We start from the raw sequence: 20,282 nt of genomic DNA on the forward strand, positions 1-20,282 counted from the left end.
ATGTTGTCTCAATAAAAACAAATCCTTATTTAGTGTCTAGAGTCTGGAAATCACCATGCTGGATAAAGTAGAGATGCTACCATGTCACTCATTCTCCAGTCAGGTATAGTTATATTTGTATTTTGTGAGTCACTCATACGTTCTTTGGTTTACTTGATAAATGGTCACAAGAATCCATTGGGTGCCCCAAACCCTCAGAATATCTATACTCAAATAATAAAAAAAATATATGATAATGTTACATCTATGTTTGAAGAGAGCAATAGTAAACCTAGACCTGATAAACAAAAGAAAACCTAACCATTATATGACCATTGAATACCATTTTGGCCCTTATAAGTAATTTCTTTTATTATGTTATTAATTCAAATGTTTATTTTCACAGAACATACAAATAATGTCAAAGAATTGTCTAGTGCAATCAAGAATGTAAAATTCAATGGTCAATTATTACTGAAACATATTTATGTTGCTTTGATGATAGGAATAGTGGTATCATAAAATAAAGATTATTTCTCTTTTCAGCACTCTGGTACTTTGAAAATACAGGTGCAAGCTTAATAATGTTAAGGTGACCATGTACAAATATCAGAAAATTTTCTCAGATATGCTAGGAATACAGATCTAACACTTAGTATGCCATTAAATGTCTTAAAAAGATAGCATGCTTTTCTTTAAAATGTGTGCAATTTCAATCGCTGAGGACTCAGATCATAAATGAAGAGACAATTGTCAAGATATAAGAGATTCATCAAAATTTTCAGCAATTTTTTGTCTTTTGTGTATGCTACATTGGCATTTTAGAAGTGGCCTAGAATACTAGAAAAGCTTTCTAAAATTATGTAATTATTTATCAATCTGATCCGTTAAAACTGTTCCTAGAACCTTCATTAGAAAGACAAGTATAATTTTCTAACATGGGGGATTTTAGGACATTACTGTTATTTATTTTCATTCCTTTTCTCCAGAGAGGTAGACAGAATCCATTGGTGTAATTACAGTAGTGAGTAAATTATTTTCATGGTTTTTATCATTCCCATTATTTTGTTTACATGAATAAACTTATTAAGATGTTACATTTGTAAGTAAAAAGATTCTCAAAAGCCACACTTTATGGCCTCCAACTTTTATTCCCTTTGTGAAAATGTAAAGTTCTCACAGCTGCTTTAGAGATATACAAAGCTCCAATTTGTTTGAAAATGGTTCAGTGTGCATAGGCAATGTTTAAAGAGGCTTTGGCAAAATGAAAAGTAAAAACCTTGTAAAGCAGCTGTATGGATTCTCTCAAGTGAGAAGTGAGTCCAAGATGGCAGCGTACATTGGAAAACCATCCAATGTGGGTCATCAGCTGCTTCTTGAAGTTGATTCTAACAGCTGAGGTAATTTGGTTATTGACCAAGTGTACTTACTGACCATGAAGTGAATGCAACCCTAGCTCCAGGGTCCTCCAAAATGCTTTGCTGAATGAGTATAATAGTCCAATTTGAGGGGGGAAAAATAACTATAAGGGCTTAGTTACACGTGTTTGGCCAAAGCAATCAAAATTGACTTGTAAGATGTTGAAAGTCTTTATAATCATGAAAGAAAATAAAAATTGTATAGACAAATTTATTTTATATTTAAAATATTTCTTTTACTTTGAAATATTTTATTTCTTTCTGGAAATATAGCAGGCATATGTAAGTGTTCAAGTAACAAGAATGGAACTGATGCTTGTTTTCTTATTCCATATTTACTGAATATTGTTTTAGATCCTATGCTAGACACTGTGAAAGAAATAAAAAAATACAGTAGGCAGATTCCCCTGCCTTCAAAGAGTATGCCCTCTTTGAGGCAGAAAACCAATGCTCAAATGAATACTTAAATAACAATGATAGGAACCATTAAAATGCACTGTAATTTTAATGCTAGAAAATGCTGATAACTAGACACTGGAACACAGGTGCAGTGATCTTAGAATATTGCCGTAGTAAAAGGAATTGGTGTAGAAAACATTCAAATTTCAAAAAAATGAAATTTAATATCTGATTCTGCTTCTTAGAAGTTTGCTCATTTTGATTCCCCTGAGAAAATTTCTACTTTTCAGGACCTTCTTAATCACTGAGAAAGTAAAGGTCAAGTGTCAGGATTAATAAATTTGATTCTGCCATTTTGTTTTAAGTGAGATACCCTATACGTGAGAACGATGATACAGACTTGGGTCTTTTGCCACGTCTTTCTTTGCTAAGAACAAAAACTGAGAGAAGAAAATGGTCATCTAAATGTGAGTATCAAAGAGGATTGTGCCAGTAAGAAAGGAAGAGATGACAGTACGACCCCTAGTTCATTGCTATTCAAAGAGTGGTTGGCAGACATGCTGACCTATGAACTGCTTGTACTGATGTTAATGTGGAAATTGCAAATTCAGTGTTTAAAAATTTCAGTGGGAATTTGATAGAGTAAGTGTATGTCAATCGACAATAACAAATTTTTTGATTAGTATTTTTCTAATTATTTCTCAATTGAATTTTAAAATTGTCAGACTGTAATTTGTTCTTTTTATTTTTTTTGACAGGCAGAGTGGACAGTGAGAGAGAGAGACAGAGAGAAAGGTCTTCCTTTGCCGTTGGTTCACCCTCCAATGGCCGCCACGGCCGGCGCGCTGCGGCCGGCACATGGCGCTGATCCGATGGCGGGAGCCAGGTGCTTCTCCTGCTCTCCCATGGGGTGCAGGGCCCAAGTACTTGGGCCATCAACCACTGCACTCCCTGGCCACAGCAGAGAGCTGGCATGGAAGAGGGGCAACTGGACAGAATCCGGCACCCCAACCGGGACTAGAACCCGGTGTGCCGGCGCCGCTAGGCGGAGGATTAGCCTAGTGAGCCGCGGCGCCGGTCTGCAATTGGTTCTTTACCTCAAGTAGTTTGAAAAGTTCTGTTAATCTAGGCAATTTGATTTTTAATTATAAGGTGATATTGAGCACAGAAATTTTTTTTAAATCAGTTTCTCTTGTTTTTCCATGTTTTCCATACTGTGCATACAGTGTGGTCTTGTGAGGGTGATGGTGGTTTGGACTTGATAAAGATTCCATAGTACAAATCGGTGACTGCTTGAATGAAGGACTTCCAGGAGGCAGGGAAAATGCATAGAGAGTTTTTACCAGCATCCCAGGCAAGGTAGAAGAGCTGTAAACAAATCAGTGAAGGTTTACTAATACAGATCATAACCGCAGCAAGGGAACAGCAATAAACAACACGGACGCAAATGCCAGGGCCTCCAGAATGCTCGCAGGATCCTGGGCACGTTGATTCAGGCTGGCTGATGCTACCCAGGTAAATACCAGCAGTCAGTATTTCCTTCCCTGGTGACTCATAAGACTCAGTCTCAAACTCTGGTAAATAACTTGGGGGAAGTGAGGACCAAAGAAGAAAGTTCTGGCCCCTAAGCAAACCAGGTGGGAAGGGCAGAGGAGCTATCTACAAACAGAATCTGTTTCCTGCTTCCATTTCCTTCTAGCTTCTAGGTGCTTTTCCTTTGTGTGTGTATGTGTGTGTGTCTAAAATTCCTGAGACAATTGATCCCAGACTCGGAAACTGTAGATGTCAGGAGGCTGAGAGACTTATTTTTGGATTGGGTCACTTCAAAGAAAGAAAGGCATTTCTTTTTTATTTATTTATTTATTTATTTATTTTTTGACAGGCAGAGTGGACAGTGAGAGAGAGAGAGAGACAGAGAGAAAGGTCTTCCCTTGCCGTTGGTTCACCCTCCAATGGCCGCCGCGGCCAGCGCGCTGCGGCCGGCGCACCGCGCTGATCCGATGGCAGGAGCCAGGAGCCAGGTGCTTTTCCTGGTCTCCCATGGGGTGCAGGGCCCAAGCACCTGGGTCATCCTCCACTGCACTCCCTGGCCACAGCAGAGAGCTGGCCTGGAAGAGGGGCAACCGGGACAGAATCCAGCGCCCCAACCGGGACTACAACCTGGTGTGCTGGCGCCGCTAGGTGGAGGATTAGCCTAGTGAGCCGCGGCGCCGGCCAAGGAAAGGCATTTCTAACAAACCACTCAATGATTAGATAGCAAGTAAATTGACAATGAATGACTAATTTACTCCATTTTAGGGGGCAAAATAAATAAATAAATAGCTGGACAAAGTAATTGCCTATCAATTGTCAGCATTTATTTTTTGATTTAAACAAAAAATATTTATTTACTTGAAAAGTGCAGTTAGAGAGAGAGAGAGAGAGAAACAGAGACAGAGAGATCTTCCATCTGCTGGTTTACTTTCCAGATAACCAGAACAACCTGGGTTAAGCCAGGCTGAAGCCAGGATACCAAGAGTCTATTGGGTATCCCACATTGATACAGAGGCCCAAGGACCTGAGCCATCCTCTGCTGCTTTCCCAGGCACATTAACAGAAAGCTGGATTTGAGGTGGAGTAGGCAGGAGTCAAACTGGTGCCCATATGGGATGCCATTGTTGCAGCTGGTGGCTTAACATGCTATGTCACACCAGCCCCAGCTTTCATTTTTATTCTTTAAAGATTTTCAATAACTTTCAAGTATGATCTACTTATTTGTATAGAAATTATTAATGTGGAAATTATATATGAAACGGCATACAAAACATAAACAAGGCAGAATGATGTAATCATAGTAACCTCCAAAATTATTTTAGTGATTATTATTTCTTTAACTTTTGTTTTGAGATAATTGCAGATTCACACCTTGTTGTAGGAAATAGCAGAGATAATTCCATGGGCCTTTCACTTGGTTTCCCACAGAGGTAGTAAGCAACTTGCATAACCAGAGTACAATATCACAACCTGGAAATCGATATTGATAAAATTAACTGAATTTATTCAATGCTCTCCAGTTTTGCATGCTTTCATTGATATGAATTTGTGTTTAATTATATGCAATTTGACCATCTCCACAGACGTGACACAGAACACTTATATTATAAGGATTCCTTGAGCTATCTTGATAGAACCAATGCCAGTTTATCACTTTTCCCCTCCCTTAGCCCCTGGCAAGTACTAGTCTGTTTCTGTCTTTATTATTTTTTCATTTTAATAACATATAAATGAAATAGCATGCAAAATTGTGCAGCTGGTTTTTTTTTTCCATGCAATATTATTCCATTGAAATCCATTCAAGTTGCATCAATAGTTCATTCCTTCTTGTTCCTGAGTGGTATTCCATAGGATGGGCATGTCACTGCTTTTTAAGCTGTGTACTCAAGAGCATTTGGATTATTTACTCAGGGTATCTTCTTTATAATTTTAATAATATCCCCCATTTTCTTTTCTTCCCCCCACAAAGAAACCTTTTATTTAACCACTAAAATTTCATATGTACAACTTTAGGAATATAGTGATTCTTCCCACAATAACCACACTCCCACCCATCTTCCTCCTTTCTCTCCCATTACCAGTCCCATTTTCCATTAAGAATTAAAAAAAAAAACAGTTTATTGCTAGTCAAGACAATGGCTGTTCAAGTCATTGCTTCTCAAAGCGTCAATTTCACTTCTACCAATTTCCTTTTAGGTGCTCTATTAGATACCACAGATCAGGGAGAACATATGGTATCTGTCCCTTTGGGAATGGCTTATTTCTCTATGTATGATGTTTTCCAGATTCATCTATTTTATTTCAATTAACTGGATTTCATTTTTTACTGTTGTGTAGTATTCCATAGAGTACATATTCCATAATTTTTATGCCTAGTCTTTGGTTTACAGGCATTTAGGATGATTGCATGTTATAGCTATTATGAATTCAGCTGCAACAAACATGCAGGTGCAGATAACTCTGTTATTTGCTGATTTCATATTTCTTGGGTAAATTCCCAGGAGTGGGATGGCCGGGTCATATGGTAGGTCTATATTCAGATTGCTGAGGTATCTCCAAACTGACTTCCTTAGTGGTTTTACCAGTTTACATTCCCATCAACAGTGGATTAGTGTACATTTTTCCCCACATCCTCACCAGCATTTGTCGTTTGTTGATTTCTGTATGAAAGACATTCTAACTGGGGTAAGGTGGAACCTCATTGTAGTTTTGGTTTGCATTACCCTGATGGCAAGTGATCCTGCATTTTTGCATGTGTCTGTTGGCACTTTAGATTTTCTCTTTCAAAAAACATCTATTGAGGTCCTTGGCCCATCTCTTAAGTGAGTTGTTTGTTTTGTTGTTGTGGACTTTCTTGATCTCTTTGTAGGTTCTGGTTATTAATCCTTTATCAGTTGCATTGTTTGCAAATACTTTTTCCCATTCTGTTGTTTGCCTCTTCTCTTTCCTGAGTGTTTCTTTTGCAGTACAGAAGCTTCTCAGTGTGATGTAATCCCAGTTTGTTAGTTTGGGCTTTGATTGCCCATGCCTCTGGGATCTTTTCCAAGAACTCTTTGCCTGTGCCAATATCTTACAGGGTTTTCTCAACGTTTTCTAGTAATTTGATGGTATCAGGTCATAGATTTAGATTTTAATCCGTGTTTAATCGATTTTTGTGTGAGGTATAAGGTAGGGGTCCTGCTTCATACTTCTGCATGTGGAAATCTACTTGTCCCAGACCATGTGTTGAAGAGACTGTCCTTGCTCCAGGGATTGGTTTTAGCCTCTTGGTAAAATAGAAGTTGGCTGTAGATGCTTGGATTAATTTCTGTTGTTTCTATTCTGCTCAATTGGTCTATCCATCTGTTTCTGTACCAATATCATGCTGTTTTGATTATAACTGCCTGTAGTATGTCTTAAAATCTGATATTGTGATGCCTTCAGCTTTGTTTTTGTTGTATAAGATTGCTTTAGCTATTCTAAGTCTCCTCTGCTTCCATATGAATTTCAGCATCATTTTTTTCTATATCTGAGAAGAATGCCCGTGGTATTTTGATTGGTATTGCATTGAATCTGTAAATTGCTTTCAGAAGAAAGGACATTTTAATGGCATTGATTCTTCCAAACCATGAACATGGAAGATTTTCCCATTTTTTCTTATTCTTCTATTTCTTTCTTTAATATTTTGTAATTCTTATCATAGAGATCTGTAACATCCTTGGTCAAATTTATTCCAAGTTATTTGTTTTTTTTTTTGGTAGCTATTGTGAATGGGATTGATCTTATAAGTCTTTCTCAGCCATAGCATTGTCTATGTATACTCCCTGAAGCTAATGCCCAGTGCTGTTTTTATATCTGGCTGCTTTACCAAACTCTTCTGAGTTCAATAGTCTCTTAGTAGAATCTTTTGGATCCCCTATAGGATCATGTCATCTGCAAATAGGGATAGATTGACTTCCTCCTTTCCAATTTGTATCCCTTTGATTTCTTTTTCTTGCCTAATGGCTCTGGTTAATACTTCCAGGGCTGTATTAAATAGTGGTGAGAGTGGGCAACCTTGTATAGTTCTGGATCTCAGTGGAAATGCTTCTAACTTTTACCCATTCAATAGGATGGTGGCTATGGGTTTGTCATAAATTGCCTTGATTGTGCTGAAGAACGTTCCTTCTATACACAATTTGCTTAGAGTTTTCATCATGAAAGTGTGTTGGGGGTCAGCGCCGTGGTGCAGTAGGTTAATCTTCCACCTGTGGAGCTGGCATTCCTTATGGGCACCAGTTCTAGTCTCAGCTGCTCCTCTTCCAAGCCATCTCTCTGCTGTGGCCTGGGAAAGCAGAAGAAGGCCCAAGTCCTTGGGACCCTGTACCCACATGGGAGACCAGGAAGAAGCACCTGGCTCCTGGCTTTAGATTGGCACAGCTCTCACCGTTGGGGCCATTGGGGAGTGAACCAACAGGCAGAAGACCTTTCTCTCTGTCTCTCCCTCTCACTGTCTGTAACTCTACCTCTCAAATAAATAAATAAATAATCTTAAAAAAAAAGAAAGTGTGTTGTATTTTATCAAATGCTTTATCTGTTTGTATTGAGATAATCATGTTTTTTTTGTTGTTGTTCAGTTTGTTACTGTGATGTATCAAATTGATTGATTTGCAAATTTTGAACCATCCTTGCATACCAGGGATAAATCTCACTTGGTCTGGGTGAATGATCTTTTTGATGTGTTGTTGGATTTCATTGGCTAGTATTTTGTTGAGGATTTTTGCATCTCTGTTCACCAGGGAATTTGGTCTGTAGTTCTTTTTCTCTGTTGTGTCCTCTGTGAGTTTAGGAATTAAGGTGATGCTTGCATCACAGAAAGAATTTGGGAGGGTTCACTCCCTTTCAATGGTTTTGAATAACTTGAGAAGAAATGGAGTTAATTCTTCTTTAAGTGCCTGGTTGAATTAAGCATTAAAGCCATCTGGTCCTGGGCTTTTCTTTGTTGGAAGGTTCTTCATTATTGATTTAATTTTCTTCTTGGTATTGGGTCTGTTTAGGTTTTCTTTGTTTACATGGCTTGATTTAGGTAGATTGTATGTGTCCAAATATCTATCCATTTCTTTCAGCTTTCCCAGTTTGTTGTCATACAGCTTTCTAGTAATTTCTTTTGATTCTTTTTATTTCTCTGGTGTCATTACATTTTATTTTTCATCTCTAATTTTATTTATTTGGATCTTCTCTCTCCTTTTTTTGGTTAGTTGGGCCAATGTTGTGTCAATTTTGCTTACTTTTTCAAAAAACCAGCTCTTCATATTGCTGATCTTTTGTATTTTTAATTCAATTTTTTTGATTTCTTCTCTAAATTTCTTTTAAAAAATTTATTTATTTGAAAGTCAGAGTTACACAGAGAGAGGAGAGGCAGAGAGAGAGAGAGAGAGAGAGAGAGAGGTCTTCCATCCGATGGTTCACTCCCCAACTGGCTGCAATGGCCGGAGCTGCACCAATCTGAAGCCAGGAGCCAGGAGCTTCCTCCAAGTCTCCCACGTGGGTAGAGGGGCCCAAGGACTTGGGCCATCTTCAGGCCAGGCCACAGCAGAGAGATGGATTGGAAGTGGAGCAGCCGGGGCTCAAACTCACGCCCATATAGGATGTTGGTACTTCAGGCCAGGCATAACCTGCTGCACCTCAGCACCGGCCCTTCTAATTTTCATTATTTCTTTTCTCCTACTAGTTTTGGGTTTAGTTTACTTTGCTTTTCTAGATCCTTGAGATGCATTGAATGCTCATTTATTTTGTTCATTTCCAATTTCTTGATGTAGGCGCCAATTGCTATAAACTTTCCACTTAACATTGCTCTTGCTGTATCCCATAAGTTTTGATATGCTGTACTGTCATCTTAATTATTTTACAGATGTTTATTTGATTTCTCTTTTGAGTTCTTCTATGACACACCGTTCATTTAGGAGCATGTGCTCAGTTTCCAAGTATTTGCATATTTTCTAGTGAGTTGCTGTTTTCTAGCTTCACTTTATTGTGGTCTGAGAAGATGCAATGTATGATTTTGATTTTTTTTTTAATTTGCTGAGACTTTCTTTATAGCCTAGAATGTGGTCAATAACAGAGAAGGTTCCTTACACTGGTGAGAAGAATGTGTATTCTGCAACTGTAGGATGGAAAGTTCTGCAGATATCTGTTAGGTCCATTTAGTTTATAGTGTCGCTTAACTCTGCTTTTTCTTTGCCGATTTTCTGTTTGGTTGATCTGTCCATTGCTGAAAGTGGGTTATTAAAATATCACCCATTACTAGTTTATTTGAGTTTAAATCTCCCTTTGAATCCCTTAAAATTTCTTTTAAATATCCAGGTGCCCTCTAATTAGGTGCATATACATTTATCAAAGTCACATCTTCCTGTTGATTTGATCCTTTATTCATTACATAATGTCCTTCTTTGTCTCTTTTTTTTTCTTGGATATCAAGAAATTTTTTAAACTTTTATTTAATAAATATAAATTTCCAAAGTACAGCTTTTGGATTACAGTGGTTTTTTCCCTCACATAACTTCCCTCTCACCCACAATCCTCCCATCTCCCGCTCCCTCTCCCATCCATTCACATCAAGTTTCATTTTTAATTATCTTTATATATAGAAGATCAATTTAGTATATGTTAATTAAAACTTTCAACACTTTGCACCCACACAGAAACACAAAGTGTAAAATACTGTTTGATTACTAGTTATACCATTGATTCACATAGTACAACACATTAAGGACAGAGATCCTACACGGGGAGTAAGTGCACAATGACTCCTGTTGTTGATTCAACAATTGACACTCTTGTTTATGGCATCAGTAATCACCCTAGGCTCTTGTCATGAGTTGCCAAGGCTATGGAAGCCTTTCATGTTCGCCAACTCCAATCTTATTTAGACAAGGTCATAGTCCAAGTGGAAGTTCTCTCCTCCCTTCAGAGAAAGGCACCTCCTTCTTTGATGGCCCGTTCTTTCTGCTGGGATCTCACTCACAGAGATCTTTAATTTAGGTCTTTTTTTTTTTTTTTTAACAGTTTTTGTGTTAAAGTCTATTTTGTCTGATATTAGAATGGCTATACCAGTTCTTTTTGGTTTCTGTTAGCATGGAATATCTTTTTCCATCCTTTGACTTTCAGTCTGCATGCATCTTTGTTGGTGAGATGTGTTTCTTGTAGGCAGCAAATAAATGCTTTTGTTTTGAAGTCCATTCAGCCAGACTTTTTTTTTTAACTGTAGAGTTCTCTTCAGGGTGGAGGGTGTGTCTTAGGTGATACACTCAGGTTTGTCCTGTTAAATCTCCTTTTTCTTTTTTTTTAATCAGAGGCTAGGTTACTTCTTGTCTGTTGGCATAGACCCAGCTGAGCTCCTCTCCTTGAAGGAGACCTAACTCCAGTGAGTATATTTTTCATCCTCTCTGCTGTAAGGACCACACAAAGGGTCTGTGCAGTCTTCAGTGTGAGCTCAGATTCCCCAGCAATGTCCCTTGCCATGTATCCAAGAAGCCCTGATCATGTGCAGCCTCCCATAGTTACTGCTCAATGTCCCAGCCACACCCTGAGTCCTCCCACACAGCCGCAGTGTTTTCACAGTCCAGGAACACTAGCCTCTCAGTCCTGAGCACACAGCCACCTGTCTGTTCTTTCCACCATATTCAGAAGTCTCCACTTGGTTCGTTGCTGGGCACAGACATGAGCTGGAGCAGTTATTACGTATTCCAAAATCGTGCGTGCTCTCTGTCAGCTTGTTATAGGATGCCTTTGCAGGATTATCGCAAAGAGAGAATGTGCCCCTCCACCCTTTGTTTTTTCTCCTCTAGTCTGGCAGGTACACTGTCCCCCAAAGGGTTCCAAGCCAGATTCCCTGTAGGCTCTTCCTGTAGTTTTTTCATCAGTGGCTTGGGCTGCTGTAGTGTGGTCTCACCTCACTCTCCAAACCTGGTGCAGAGGATCTCGGCGGCTGGGGTCCTACATTGTGCATGTCCTTGTCCTCCACATAGGTCCACTGTGTTCCTCCAATTTGTGTAGAGTTTCCTCTGCTGTTTTCTCCCTAACTCTTCCCTGAGACTGCACTCTTTCCATTTTTTTTAAAAAAAACTATCTTCTAGACTGGAGCAGCCAGGTCCCTCCCTACTCCACCATCTTAATCCAATCGCCCTCCCCTGCATTTTCTTCTTTTAGACATGCGTATATATTTACTAAGTACATGTGGCAGACAGTGTGCTAAATATTTTCCATGTACCCAGTTATTCATGGAACAATTCTGTGTGGTGGATGCTATTATCCTCTCCACTTTGCACATGAGACCAACCAACCAAGTTCAGACAGATTAAACATTCTGACCAGGTCAAGGGTCAGCTAACTGCAGAAGTGGAATGTGAACTCGGACAATTTTATTGTAGCACCTAAGACTTGATTTCCTCTATTTTTACATAGTAAAAATTAGGTGCCATTATAGTTTTATGTTTAATTGCTTCTATTTTGCTCAATGTACAATTTCATGTTTTTGTGCAAAATATCAGAATACATAAGTAAATAAAAGAGACATCAAAACATGTCTGACATATAAATGGAAAAATATTTACTTAGAACTGCTGTTTGTCATATCCAGATGCCAATTTAATATCATTATCCCATGAAGGACTTAGTCATGCAAAAAAAGTTGTCAATTTCTTCCTTTATACTGTTCTTTGGGCTCAGAGTCTGAGTGGAAGGTGGAGTGGTAGGATGAGAAGCATATGTGGGTGGGAGGGCTAAGTATGGAATTCCTGAGTTGATGAATTCACAGTCCCCTCCTCAGCTCTCCATTATGTCTCTGTTCTGTATCAGGTGATGTCTTTCACACCATCTGGGAAGTCAGATTGCCCTAGGAGATATTGGCTCCTCAGAACCTAGAGATAAATTTCCCTCTGGATTCAAGGCTACCTGTTGAGTAAATATCCCTAGTGTGAAGTCCCAGGAATGATCTTGACTTCTGGACTTCTTGACTTCTAGGGGCAACAAGCACAGAGAACTCCTGCTCCATGAGTTGGCATGAATGGGATTTTTCCAGCCTGATGCCTCAAAGTTCCAAGAGGTTGCATATTTATGGGAATGACAATGGTACCACTACAAGGAAGCTGATGTTCGTCTTTTCTCTGTGGAAACTGGAACCTTATTCAGGTAGCTATAGTAAATACCTAGGACTGAGTGATTGATAAATGACAGCAATTTACTGCTTACAATTCTAGAGGCTGAAAAGTCCAAGATCAAAGTGCCAGGAGATCTCGTAACTGGTAAAGGCTTGATCTCTGATTCAAAGATAGCGTCTTCTGGGTCCTCCCATGGAGAAAGGGACAAAGAAGCCTCTGGGGCATCTTTGACAAAAATATTATTCTCATTCATGAGGGCAATACCTCCATGGCCTAATCACATCCCACCGTCATGAAGCATCAACATATGAATTTGGGTAGGGAGAAAGGAGCAGACACAAATATTCAGACCATAGCAGAGCAAAATACAGAAATCAAGGTCTGTATGCTTCATCATAATTTCTGCGGAACGTGTGTAGGAGGCAGGAAATGAAGCAGGGAAGACACCACTAATTGCATGAATAATATGGTGGGAGAAGATAGTGCTACAAGTGAAGGGCAATGTGGCTTCCACTTCATGGTTAGTATTCCAAGTGATGAATTGTGAGGGAGTGAAAGGGTAGTGATTGATGTCACCAGTTATGATATGAGGAATATAAGGCCAGGAGGAAGACAGGAATCCTATTAGTTTATCTCATTCTCTTGTTTACCTCTTTTGATACTTAAGGAAGTTATAATGGCCTGACTTAAGTTTTGGGTTGATAGTTTCAACAGCAATTTCCAGTAAGATTATAAGAAACCAAAGAGGTGTGTGACATTGTACATATACACAGAACAGAACAGGAATGAAAGAGCCTCTGCTCTTGCTGTGAGTTTGCAAAGTCCTTTGGGCAACTCATTTCATCATCCACAATCCTCAAATACAAGATGTGAGGGAAATTTTGAATGTTTTCTTTCAACATTAAGATAATATAATTCTGTTAAACACACTGTAAATATTTTCATTTTCTTTTGAATTATACCAAATCATTACTAATACTACTATGATTTAAGTCAAACAGATTGCATTGCAAAATTATTTTCTTCATATTTATCATTTAGGAAATAATGTATAGAAGTTCATTTTTATTGGTATACCTTCAGCAGCTTAAATTTTTGCTTTCCTTAAGACTACACAGATAAATATGCTGTTAGTTTAGGATGCTTTTATTCAGATTTCGACTGTGAGAGTGCAGACAGGAAAGGTGCTGCTGTGTGACTGGACATTGCTAAATATGGTGGCATCCAGTTGCTCAACAGGGCAGGGAAGAGTCTAAGGGTAAATGAGTGAGATTTGAATAGTCACGGAGCTCCAGAGGTCTCTCTGCTCAAAATGTTCCCTCCTCAATGAATACAGGATTCCTTTGTAGGGGTGGCTCAGCCTTAGGAAAGAATTAAACACCTTACAGTTTATTGTGTTGCTCATGTTACTCACACCTATTCCTAGAGGTGAACTGTTTGGGGGCTGGTTGGGTTGCTAGGGAGATGAAGGAAGAGACAAGGGAGAAAAAAAATGGAAATGCAGTCAGCAGATTTCTGAGCCCTTTTTGGGCGTTCAGGATTCCAGACTCAAGGGAACCACCCCAGGAAAAACCTAGAACAAAGTGCCTCTGTTATCCTTCTGATCTAACATTAGACATAAATTGCCTTGGATAAAAATAACATTACAGGGAAATTACTCCTGAGAAGGAAATTTATTGTCTAACTAAAGCAAACAATTTCATCTGAACCTGAATAAAAGCAATAATCTTCAACAAAAGGGTTCTTTTAATACTCAACTCATTTCACTAGTTTTTTTAAAGCATCTAACCCTATCAGTATGTCTTTTGTGCTCACTAAAAGAAAAGCTTTGACATGCTTTTGTTTCCAGATGCTTTACATCTCTTTATTAATTTCAGTCAAAAAAAGAATCTCACACAAGGTGTCATTTTGCTATTTTTTTACATGCTTGGTGGTTATTCTCATAAGCCTCAATGAACAAGCTGTTACAGTAAATTTTGACTTTGGTATTCACTTCTGATTATTTCACTGCTGATTATTTCACTACTTAGAAGACTAAAGCAATCTATACACTTAAGAAAAAAGCAGAATACATAGTAATATTTCTATTTATGAAATAGTTGGGGAAGGCTTAGAAGATGCTGGTTAGGGCTCCTGTATCTCACATCACAGTTTGATTCTCAGATCTGGTGCCTGACTCAAGCTTTCTGCAAATATAGAGCCTGGGAAGCAACAGATAATAGCTTATGTAATTGTTCCCAGATACCAATGTGAGTGACTTGGATTGAGTTCTTTTTTCTGTCTTCGGCTCTGGCTAAGTCCTGACCATTGTTAGCATTTGGGGTACAAACCAGAAGATGGGAGTTCTCTGTCTCTGTGCCACTCAAATAAATATTAAAAAAAATGCAAAAAGGGACTATGGGGGAAAATCCTGTAATAAAAAAGGACTTAATTACTTTAATAAGGCTACATATATTGATATTTATGGTAAATAAATAGTATATCATAACTTATTATGAAAGAATTACAAGAGCTATTATTTACTATCTCTACTATAGGCAATGAAACAAATCTGGAGAGCTTGAGGACACTGAGTAAGGCATGTACTTACTAAGTGATCACAAAGAAACTAGAATTTTTTACTTCTGACTGATTTATCTTCATTTTTCCATTATTTACACATTTATTTTAATCATCAGAACAAATTGAAAGTACAGTGACCATTTGGAATTTTCTGTGGTGTTTATTGCTCTTCAACAGCTGCTCAAATGTAAGCAACTGATGAGCCCTAAGAGAAAATTTCAAAATGGTAGCCAAGAATCCCACCCATAACTCTTAAATTACTTGATAATTTCAAGAATGTAAAAAGATTAGGTAGTAGCCAGTTTAGCATTACTGGGATGAAAGACCTGAAGTTGGGTAACTTTATAGAGAAAAAGGGTTTATTTAGCTCATGGTTCTCAGGTTTCAAGTCTTGCCTCTAGTGACGGCCTTCACACTAGCAGAATCCTTTGTGGCACAGGGCTTCACAAAAAGAGACATGAGCAGGTGCATGTGTGTCTTCTGGTCTCTCCCTTTCTTTTAGAAAGCCATCCTGATGACCCTGTTGAATACCAATAATCTCTCAAAGTCCTCAAAATAGAACACTATAGTCAGATTACGTTTCTACTCTCTGAATACCTCACCATGGGGATTAAATTTCAACATAGGAATCATTGGGAAACACAATCAGCTCATAACAAAACATCTAAGGGGAATAGAATAAAACAGAGAAAGTGACTTACAAAGGCTGACTGAAAAGGGAAGAAGAAATTGTATAGTTCCTAGGGTTGAGGAGGGGGTGCTACTGCATCCTTCTGTTAAGCCTGGAGGAGTGGGCTTCAGTTCCTCAGTCAATACCCCAGGTGACTTTCCTCTGTTCACTACTCAAGCCCCAAATAAAGGCATGACTCGGGCCTCACTTTTGGTTATTGCAATCCTGATAAGTCAAAGAATGGATATGCATTTCCATGAACCACATGGGGATGCCACAGGAGAGAAAGAACTGATTGAAATCTTGCCTAAAAGGTACGCTTGAGAGGGTGAGGGGACACCAAGGGAGAGAAGATTGTAAACTCCAAGCTAGTAATTGTTCAGTGAGCTTTATGCTACCGCAATGAGACACATGAGAAACCTAACATTATGAAGAGAAAAGGTTTAGTTAGCTCTCAGTTTGGGAAGTTCAAGTTCAAGATTAGATGGACCTAATGGTTTAAGTTCTGATGAGGCTGACAATGGTGGAGTCAGGAGTGCAGGTGAGGAAGGATCACATGGTGATCCAGGAAGCAGAGAGGCTGGATCCAGCTAGATTGTATAACCAACCCTGTACTGAGAACTCCCTCCTGAGGGCACACCTCCAATGACCTAAGGACCTCTCACCAAACTACCTCCCAAACACCATAATTGGATTAAGTGTACATCTTCTTAGTTCCGTTAACCTGTGACTTTAAGTTTAAATGTTTGCATTGATTAGGAAGCTAAATTCTATCCAAACCATAGCAGCCGTCTATGGAGGAGAAGCAGAAAAAAAGAGATCAAAATTCCTTCTTTATTCCTAGTCCCCAAGTTCCAGCCTCAGCTGCAGTGTGATCAAGGGAGCTAGGATTGTCTTATATTTGAATGAGAGCTGGTAAGTTGGGTTACAATGTTTGAATGATCATTGGAATGAGAATTGGATTATGTTGATATGGAAGCTTTTAATTACTAAATAGAGACCACATGTTTATAAATTAAAGGAATCAGACTTTTTTTTTTTTTTTTTTTTTTTTTTAACAGGCAGAGTCGATAGTGAGAGAGAGAGAGACAGAGAGAAAGGTCTTCCTTTGTCGTTGGTTCACCCTCCAATGGCCACCACGGCTGGCGCGCTGCGGCCGGCGCACTGGGCTGATCCGAAGGCAGGAGCCAGGTGCTTCTCCTGGTCTCCCATGGGGTGCAGGGCCCAAGCACTTGGGCCATCCTCCACTGCCTTCCCGGGCCACAGCAGAGAACTGGCATGGAAGAGGGGCCACTGGGACAGAATCCGGCGCCCCTGACCGGGACTAGAACCCGGTGTGCCGGTGCCGCTAGGTGGAGGATTAGCCTATTGAGCCGTGGCACTGGCCTTTTGTTGTTCTTAAAGGATATTGATTTTTATGTACTTTCCATTTTTTTCTTTTGCTATCATGCACATAATTTTATATTTTGCTTCTGTGTTTTCCTGTGGTAGGATTTTCATAAGTATTTCCATGCTGTTATGTAATCTTCATAATCATCATTTTAATGGTAGCATTGAGTTCTCTGTATGTGAGCCATAATTTGCTTTCCTGTTTCTGTGTTGTTTGATATACTGACTGGAAATTCTTAAAAATAGTCTTTTACATATTTTAGAGTTGTTCATTTGTAGGATATGCATTTACTACCATTAAGAGTTTTATGACAGGGGACAGAATTTTTGTGGTGTGGGTAAAGCTGCGGCCTTCGATGCTGGCATCCCATATGGGAGCTCTGGTTCAGGTTTTAAATTGCCCTACTTCCAAACTAGCTCCCTGCTAATGTGCCTGGGAAAGCAGTAAAAAGCGGCCCATGTACTATGTCCCCTGCAACCCACATGAGAGACAGATGGAGTTCTGGGTTCCTGAATTTGACTTGATTCAACCCTGGCAGTTGTGGCTATTTTGGGCTATAAACCAATTGATGAAATGGATCTCTCGCCCCTTCTCTCCTACTCTGCCTTTTAAATACATAAATGTATAATTTGAAAAAGCTTTTTATGATAATTTTATAAATATTGCTTATAAGTATAAATTGCTCTTCTAACTATAATTTCAACTTCTATTATTACCATTTATGCGTGAGAGAGAAAACTATATTTTTACTCAAACCAGTTTGGGAAATTATCTTTAAAAAAACCTATTTGCTAATTTAAAAGTTAAAATTTGTCACTGTGGCTTTGACAATTTTTTGATGACTAGAGATGCTTAATGATTTTATTTTTTTTTAAATTTTGTAAACTAGAAATATGCTCTGCTCTCTTTTTTTATTAAAAGTATTTTCCCAAATGTGGTATGATTAGGGAAATTTTGAGACTGACACATGGTAAAGAAACATAAATAGGTACTGCACCAGTGTAGAATCACAACCTTTAAGTAAAAATGTGAGATAATGCTAAATCTCACTATATCAAACAAATGCAAATTAGAGCGGAGTGAAGTTTATAATGATATTACTCCTTTATTTATTTGCTAGAAATTTCAACTTAATATTTTATGTACTTTTCAATTGCTATTGGCTTTTTATATTCAAGTTTTTATTTTGATGAGTTAAATATTGGGCAATTTCCTCTTTTTTATGTTTACTTTACTTAGAAAATAAACCTCTTAAATATTGATATGTAGATCAATTTTGTCTGATTTTCTTTACTAACATTCAATTTTTAATTCCTCAGGAGTTAGTTATGTTGCATGATATGTACTGGTATGGATTTGAAATTCCCATATTCTGCCCACTGAATAGTACTAAGACAATAAATACAGGATGTTCCTTTCATTAGTCATTCATTTGAGATGACTCATCACATGTGCAATGTAATTTCTTTTCAGCCACCTGTATGTTTATCTGTATTGATCTTAATTATTACAATCATATGATTCATTTCAAGCATATGGCTTGGCAAGTTACTTTCTTTTAAAAATTTACAAAGATATTCTCATCCTGGTTATCCTTACAGATGGAATTTAATGTCCTCAACATTCCACATGAATCCCATTAGAATTTTTATTCTAATCAAGTTTAACATATTAATTTGGAAAGATTTATCATCTCATCTTGAAATTAGTGAGAAATAAAATAGAGATACATTTTTTCTTTGCTACAGATGTAAAATAAATTTTTATCACTATAGATCACTTGCTTTTCTCACAGGAGTAATTCTTAATTTTTGTTGCTGTTTCAAATGAGAATTTGTGAATTTGGTACATGGAATTGGAATTGATGTTTCTCTAAGTGTCTTTTGATCTTCTCCTTGGCTGAACTCCACTATGAATTCTTTTTTTCAATAGATTACTTTTCTAGAGCTTTCCGTGATCAGTAACTAAAAGAACATTTCCTGTTTCTTTCCATTATGGTTTCAATTATATTTTGGTTCATAATTATGAAATTGATCATAAGTTTTAAATATTCCTAGCTTTAAAATAGAAATCTTATTGGCTCTAGTGCTGATTTGAATGGAAAGACTTAATGCTTTTTCATAAAGAATGTAATGCTGGATACTGGCTTGAAATAAACACAATAAACACTCCAAACCCATTTTTCTTGTCCTTTCTGAGAGTTTTACACAAATAAATGGGCACAATATTTTATCATGTTCCTTTTGCCATCCCATTAAAAGGAAATATTATTTTTCTTATTTATCCTTTTTCTATGACATATGATGTTAATCAATTTTATATATGTAATCTGATTTTCATTTCTCAAATTAATATCTTTAGGCAAAATAAAATGTTGACTTGATTTATGTTGTACAAAGCAATCACGGGCAACATGAGTAGCAAACCAAACTAGGTTTAACACAGGTTTATAGGAGGGAATTTACTAGTGGAGGGGAAAAAAAAGAGAGAGAATTTGAGCAGATTGTCTCAAATCTAGGGAGCAGGGATCGTCCATGGTATTCGCTGGTGCCTCTATGAGGGAAGTCTTGCCGTGCATATTTACGTGGAAGACCAGGGAGCATCTCTGTGGGGATAAAAGAACAGAAGCTCCTGAGTCTACAGGAGATCTTTTTGAAAGGGAGACTCTGGGAAAAGATGACAGCTGTCAGTCTGTTCTTCCCTTGAGGCAGCTCAGGGCTCCTGAGCCAACTCTCTGCCAAATTATCAAAAGGAGAGAAAATGTGCTGCTAGGGCCACAAAAATTTGTATCTTCTCTGTTCCAGTTGCTTCATTTACAGTTATAGTGTCCATTTTAATCTGTGACATTAAGCTGTATGATTAGGTTTAAAAAATTTTTTTCTGTGTAGTCCTGCATTTTATACTGTATTGTTTTCAGAAACAATAGCCATTTAGGAGATTTCCAAAGCTTGGGGGTATTTTCATTTAAATCATATGATTAATCTTTTTTAGATTTATTTTATTCATTGGGAGGGAGGAGGGAGGGGGAGGGAGAGAGAGGTGCTTTTCCATCTGTTGGCTCATACCCCAAATGGCTCCAACAGCTAGGGCTGGCCAAGCCTAAGCCAAGTACCATGTGTTCCCCCATGTGGGTGGCAAGTTCATAAATACTTTGGCCATTTTGAACCACCTTCCCAGGTATATTAGCAGGAAGCAGAGCAGCTGGGAATCGAACT

Source organism: Oryctolagus cuniculus, chromosome 9 (assembly GCF_051225735.1).
Source record: "Oryctolagus cuniculus isolate XC-2025 breed Fujian yellow rabbit chromosome 9, ASM5122573v1, whole genome shotgun sequence".
NCBI lineage: Eukaryota > Metazoa > Chordata > Mammalia > Lagomorpha > Leporidae > Oryctolagus > Oryctolagus cuniculus.